General features: G+C 37.0%; 1 non-coding gene across 1 annotated transcript; it reads right to left on the reverse strand.

The window, feature by feature from the left end:
* Positions 1 to 6,042: 6,042 nt before the first annotated feature.
* On the reverse strand, positions 6,043 to 6,150 carry LOC112731585 (small nucleolar RNA R71). Its single transcript, XR_003167358.1, has one exon. It is a non-coding gene; the product is annotated as a small nucleolar RNA R71 (small nucleolar RNA).

A 6,150-nucleotide genomic window follows, 5' to 3' on the forward strand; every position in this document is an offset into this window, starting at 1 on the left:
CTTTGGTGATTGGTTTCTCAATTGAGATATACTCAGTTATTCCCATCCTTACCCCAGCGTCCTTGCAGAGCAGAGAAATCAAGTTTGGGTAAGCCAACCTGGCCTCTTTAGAATTTTTATTAGCAATTTTGTAGAATTCAGTTGAAATCAGTTGATGAACTTCTACTTCTTTTCCCATCATGATGCAATGGATCATCACTGCTCTTTTAATAGTGACTTCAGAACGGTTGCTGGTGGGCAGCAGAGAATGCCCAATGAAATCCAGCCATCCTCTGGCGACTGGTTTGAGATCTTCTCTTTTGAGTTGTTTTGGGACACCCTTTGTGCTGGTGGTCCACCTGGCTCCAGGGATACATATATCCTCTAGGATCTTATCCAGGCCCTTGTCTGTTCTCATCATTCTCCTGTTGAAAGAGTTTGGATCATCCTTCAGCTGAGGTAGCTTTAAGATCTCCCTGATCTTGTCAGGGTTGGTATGAACAATCTTTCCTCTGACCATGGTCCGATATTCATAGAAAGCAGTTCCAGATAGTTTTTGCTTGTCTGTCTGCCACATGTTAGCATAGAACTCCTGGACCATATTCCTTCCCACTTTCGTCTCGGGATTAGCTAGGACCTCCCAGTTCCTGATTCGAATTTGCTCCTGGATCTCCGGATATTCATCTTCTTTCAGATCGAATCTAACTTCCGGGATCACTGATCTTAGACCCATTATTTTGCAATAATGGTCTGAATGTTCTTTAGATAAGAACTTCCCTTGATTCCAAAGTGGTTTTGGAACACTCTCTTTCTTGCCTCTTGAAGTGGTTTGTTTTCCCTTAGGAGCCATGATCTTAGTGATCTCGGATAAACACACCAAACTTAGAGGTTTGCTTGTCCTCAAGCAAAAGAAAAGAAAGGAGAGGGATAGAAGGAGAGCTAGGTGCAATTGTTGATGGAAGGGGAGGGAGGCCGAACCCATATTTAAAGGGAGGGGGGTGGGTTCGAAAATTTAGAAAAGATATGATAAAAAAGATTGATTTGGAAAAGATAAGATAGAAGATATGATAAGAGAGGATATAGTTTAAAATTTGAAAAGATATGAAAGATTTTTGAAAAAGATAAATCTAGATTTTGAAAAAGATAATTTGGAGATTTGAAAAAGATATTGATGAGTTGAAAAGATTTTTGAAAAAGAGTTGAATTGGATTGAAAAAGAGGAATTGTGCTTATGGATTAAGATACATTTGATATTTTTAAAGTAGGATTGTTAGAAATTAGAGATTTTAAAAATCAGGGTTCTTAACATGTTTATGCAAGAAATCATGATTTGAAACATGGGAATTAAAATTAGAATGAAAAATATGAAGAAAAATGAAATTACCTCCTCCCCATCATCCTGGCGTTTGAACGCCCAAACACTGCCTGTTTTGGGCGTTCAACGCCCAAATGCTGTTCTCCTGGGCGTTCAATGCCCAGTTGTTGCCCTTTTCTGGCGTTGAACGCCAGATTGCTATCCTTACTGGCGTTCAGCGCCCACTGGCTGCCCCTTTTGGGCGCTGAACGCCGAAAATAGGCTCTTACTGGCGTTTTCTTGCCAGTGAGCTCTTTTTCTCTGTTTTTTGTGCAGATTCCTTCTGTAACCCTGTGAACTTATGCAATTGATTCATTACCTTAGTATCAATGAACTTTATATAAACAAATAAAAATAAAAATAGGGCAGAATGCTTAGAGGATTGATGCCCCATGGCTGGGTTGCCTCCCAGCAAGCGCTTCTTTATTGTCTTTAGCTGGACCTTGCTGAGCTTTTAATCTAGCTTCAGCCTTGAGCACTCTTGCTCAACATTGCCTTCGAGATAGTGCTTGATTCTCTGTCCATTGACAATGAACTTCTTATCAGAATCAATATCTTGAAGCTCCACATAACCATATGGTGATACACTTGTAATCACATATGGTCCCTGATGAGCGGATAATTTATACGCTTTTTGGCATTATTTTTAGTATGTTTTTAGCAGGATCTAGTTACTTTTAGGGATGTTTTCATTAGTTTTTATGTTAAATTCACATTTCTGGACTTTACTATGAGTTTGTGTGTTTTTCTGTGATTTCAGGTATTTTCTGGCTGAAATTGAGGGACTTGAGCAGAAATCAGATTCAGAGGTTGAAAAAGGACTGCTGATGCTGTTGGATTCTGACCTCCCTGCACTCAAAGTGGATTTTCTGGAGCTACAAAACTCGAAATGGCGCGCTTCCAATTGCGTTGGAAAGTAGACATCCAGGGCTTTCCAGCAATATATAATAGTCCATACTTTGGCCAAGAATTGACGACGTAAACTGGCATTCAACGCCAGCCTTCTGCCCAAATCTGGCGTCCAGCGCCAGAAAAGGATCCAAAACCAGAGTTGAACGCCCAAACTGGCACAGAAACTGGCGTTCAACTCCACAAATGGCCTCTGCACGTGCTACACTTAAGCTCAGCCCAAACACACACCAAGTGGGCCCCGGAAGTGGATTTATGCATCAATTACTTACTCATGTAAACCCTAGTAGCTAGTTTATTATAAATAGGACCTTTTACTAGTCTTTTTGACCATCTTTGTATCCTGGATTGTATTTTGATCCTGTGATCTCGTTTAGGGGGCTGGCCATCTCGGCCATGCCTGGACCTTCACTTATGTATTTTCAACGGTAGAGTTTCTACACTCCATAGATTAAGGTGTGGAGCTCTGCTGTTCCTCAAAGATTAATGCAAAGTACTACTGTTTTCTATTCAATTCTTCTTATTTCGCTTCTAAGATATCCATTCGAACCCAAGAGCGTGATGAAGGTGATGATTATGTGTGACGCTCATCATCCTTCTCCCTTATGAACGCGTGCCTGACAAACACTTCTGTTCTACATGAATTAAGCTAGAATGAATATCTCTTAGATCTCATAACCAGAATCTTCGTGGCGTAAGCTAGAATGATGGCGGCATTCAAGAGAATCCGGAAGGTCTAAACCTTGCCTGTGGTATTCTGAGTAGGATTCAATGATTGAATGACTGTGACGAGCTTCAAACTCGCGAGTGCTGGGCGTTGGTGACAGACGCAAAAGGAGGGTGAATCCTATTCCAGCATGATCGAGAACCGACAGATGAATAGCCGTGCCGTGACAGGGTGCGTGAGCATATGATTCACTGAGAGGAGGGGATATAGCCACTGACAACGGTGATGCCCTTGCATACAGCCAGCCATGGAAAGGAGTAAGACTGATTGGATGAAGATAGCAGGAAAGCAGAGGTTCAGAGGAACGAAAAGCATCTCCATTCGCTTATCTGAAATTCCTGCCAATGAATTTACATAAGTATCTCTATCCCTATTTTATCAATTAGTATTCGAAAACACCATGATTATTTTATATCCGCCTGACTGAGATTTGCAGGGTGACCATAGCTTGCTTCATACCAACAATCTCCGTGGGATTCGACCCTTACTCACGTAAGGTATTACTTGGACGACCCAGTGCACTTGCTGGTTAGTTGTATCGAAGTTGTGACAATTATGAATTAAGACCAAAGCACCAAGCTTTGGAGCCATTACCAGGGATTGTTCGAGCCTGGACATCACAATTTCGTGCACCAAGTTTTTGGCACCGTTGCCGGGGATTGTTTGAGTTTGGACAACTGACGGTTCATCTTGTTGCTCAGATTAGGTAATTTTCTTTTTGTTTTCTTTTCAAAAATATTTTCAAAAATCTCTCTTTTGTTTTCGAAAAATATAAAAATTGTTTTCAAAAATAAATTATTCTATGGTTTCAGAATTTTTAAGAATGAATTCTAGTGTTTCATGAAGCATGTTGAAGCCTGGCTGGCTGTAAAGCCATGTCTAAATTCTTTTGGACTGAGGCTTCAACTAATCACTTCAATGCATGTAATTCCATATATCACATGCTAAAGCTTGGCTGGCCATTGGCCATGTCTAGTGTTTTGGACTGGAGCTTTCATTGAAAGCTTGGCTGGCTAGTGAGCCATGTCTAATTCCTGGACTGAAGCTTTAGACTAACATGGCAAGATTCCTGGAATTCATATTAAAAATTTTGGAATCCTTATTTTCCTTTTTCAAATCAATTTTCGAAAAAATAAAAAAAAATTAGAAAATCATAAAAATTAAAAATATTTTCTGTTTTCTTGTTTGAGTCTTGAGTCACATTATAAGTTTGGTGTCACTTGCTTATGCATCCTGCATTTTTTCGAAAATATCATGCATTCATAGTGTTCTTCATGATCTTCAAGTTGTTCTTGGTAAGTCTTCTTGTTTGATCTTGATAATTTTTTGTTTTGTGTCTTTTCATGTTTATCATATGCATTCTTGAATTCTTAGTGTCTAAGCATTAAAGAATTCTAAGTTTGGTGTCTTGCATGTTTTCTTTGCATTAAAAATTTTTCAAAAATATGTTCTTGATGTTCATCATGACATTCATAGTGTTCTTGGTGTTCATCTTGACATTCATAGCATTCTTGCATGCATTCATTGTTTTGATCTAAAAATTTCATGCATTGCATCATTTTTCTTGTTTTTCCCTTGCATCATAAAAATTCAAAAAAAAAAATATCTTTCCCTTTTTCTCTCATCAAATTCGAAAATTTGAGTTGACTTTTTCAAAAATTTTTAAAATCAAATTGTTTCTCATGAGTCAAATCAAATTTTCAATTTGAAAATCTTATCTTTTTCAAAATCTTTTTCAAAAATCAAATCTTTTTCAAAATTCTTAGTTATTTTCGAAAATTTCAAAAATATTTTTCAAAAATCTTTTTCTTATTTTATATCATAATTTTCGAAAATAACATAATCAATTAATGTTTTGATTCAAAAATTTGAAGTTTGTTACTTGCTTGTTAAGAAAGATTCAAACTTTAAGTTCTAGAATCATATCTTGTGATTTCTTATGAATCAAGTCATTAATTGTGATTTTAAAAATCAAATCTTTTTCAAAAACTAATTTCTATCATATCTTTTCAAAAAAATATCTTCTTATCTTATCTTTTTCAAAATTTGATTTCAAAATATATTCTCTAACTTCCCAACTTCTTATCTTTTCAAATTTGTTTCAACTAATTAACTAACTTTTTGTTTATTTCTTAACTTTTTCAAAACTACCTAACTAATTCTCTCTCTCTAATTTTCGAAAATATCTTCCCTCTTTTTCAAAAATTTCTTTTTTATTAACTAATTATTTTTATTTTTTATTTAAAAAAAAAAATTTCGAAAAAAATTACTAACCTTTTTCAAAAACTATTTTCAAAAATCACTAACTCTTTTTCAAAAATTGTTTTCGAAAATTCACTTCCCCCTCTCATCTTCTTCTATTTGTTTATTGATAGACTAACATCTTTCCTTCAACTCTCCAAAAATCCGAACCCCCTCTCTCTCTGAGTTCAGATTTTCTTCCCTTCTTTTCTTCTACTAACACAAGGATCCCTATACTGTGGTATAAAGGATCCATATTATTATTACTATTTTTTCTGTGCCATCTTCTTTGTCATATGAGCAGGAGCAAGGACAAGAACATTCTTGTTAAAGCAGATCCAGAACCTGAAAGGACTCTGAAGAAAAAAAATTAAGAGAAGCTAAAATACAACAATCCAGAGATAACCTTTCAGAAATTTTCGAACAGGAAAAGGAGATGGCAGCCGAAAATAATAATAATGTAAGGAAGATGCTTGGTGACTTCACTGCACCTAATTCCAATTTACATGGAAGAAGCATCTCCATTCCTGCCATTGGAGCAAACAACTTTGAGCTGAAACCTCAATTAGTTTCTCTGATGCAGCAGAACTGCAAGTTTCATGGACTTCCATCTGAAGATCCCTTTCAGTTCTTAACTGAATTCTTGCAGATATGTGATACTGTTAAGACTAATGGAGTAGATCCTGAAGTCTACAGGCTCATGCTTTTCCCTTTTGCTGTAAGAGACAGAGCTAGATTATGGTTGGATTCTCAACCCAAAGACAGCCTGAACTCTTGGGATAAGCTGGTCACGGCTTTCTTAGCCAAGTACTTTCCTCCTCAAAAGCTGAGCAAGCTTAGAGCTGATGTTCAAACCTTCAGATAGAAAGAAGGTGAATCCCTCTATGAAGCTTGGGAAAGATACAAACAGTTGACCAAAAAGTGTCCTTCTGACATGCTT

The sequence above is a fragment of the Arachis hypogaea genome, chromosome 12 (assembly GCF_003086295.3).
Source record: "Arachis hypogaea cultivar Tifrunner chromosome 12, arahy.Tifrunner.gnm2.J5K5, whole genome shotgun sequence".
In the NCBI taxonomy this organism is placed as follows: domain Eukaryota; kingdom Viridiplantae; phylum Streptophyta; class Magnoliopsida; order Fabales; family Fabaceae; genus Arachis; species Arachis hypogaea.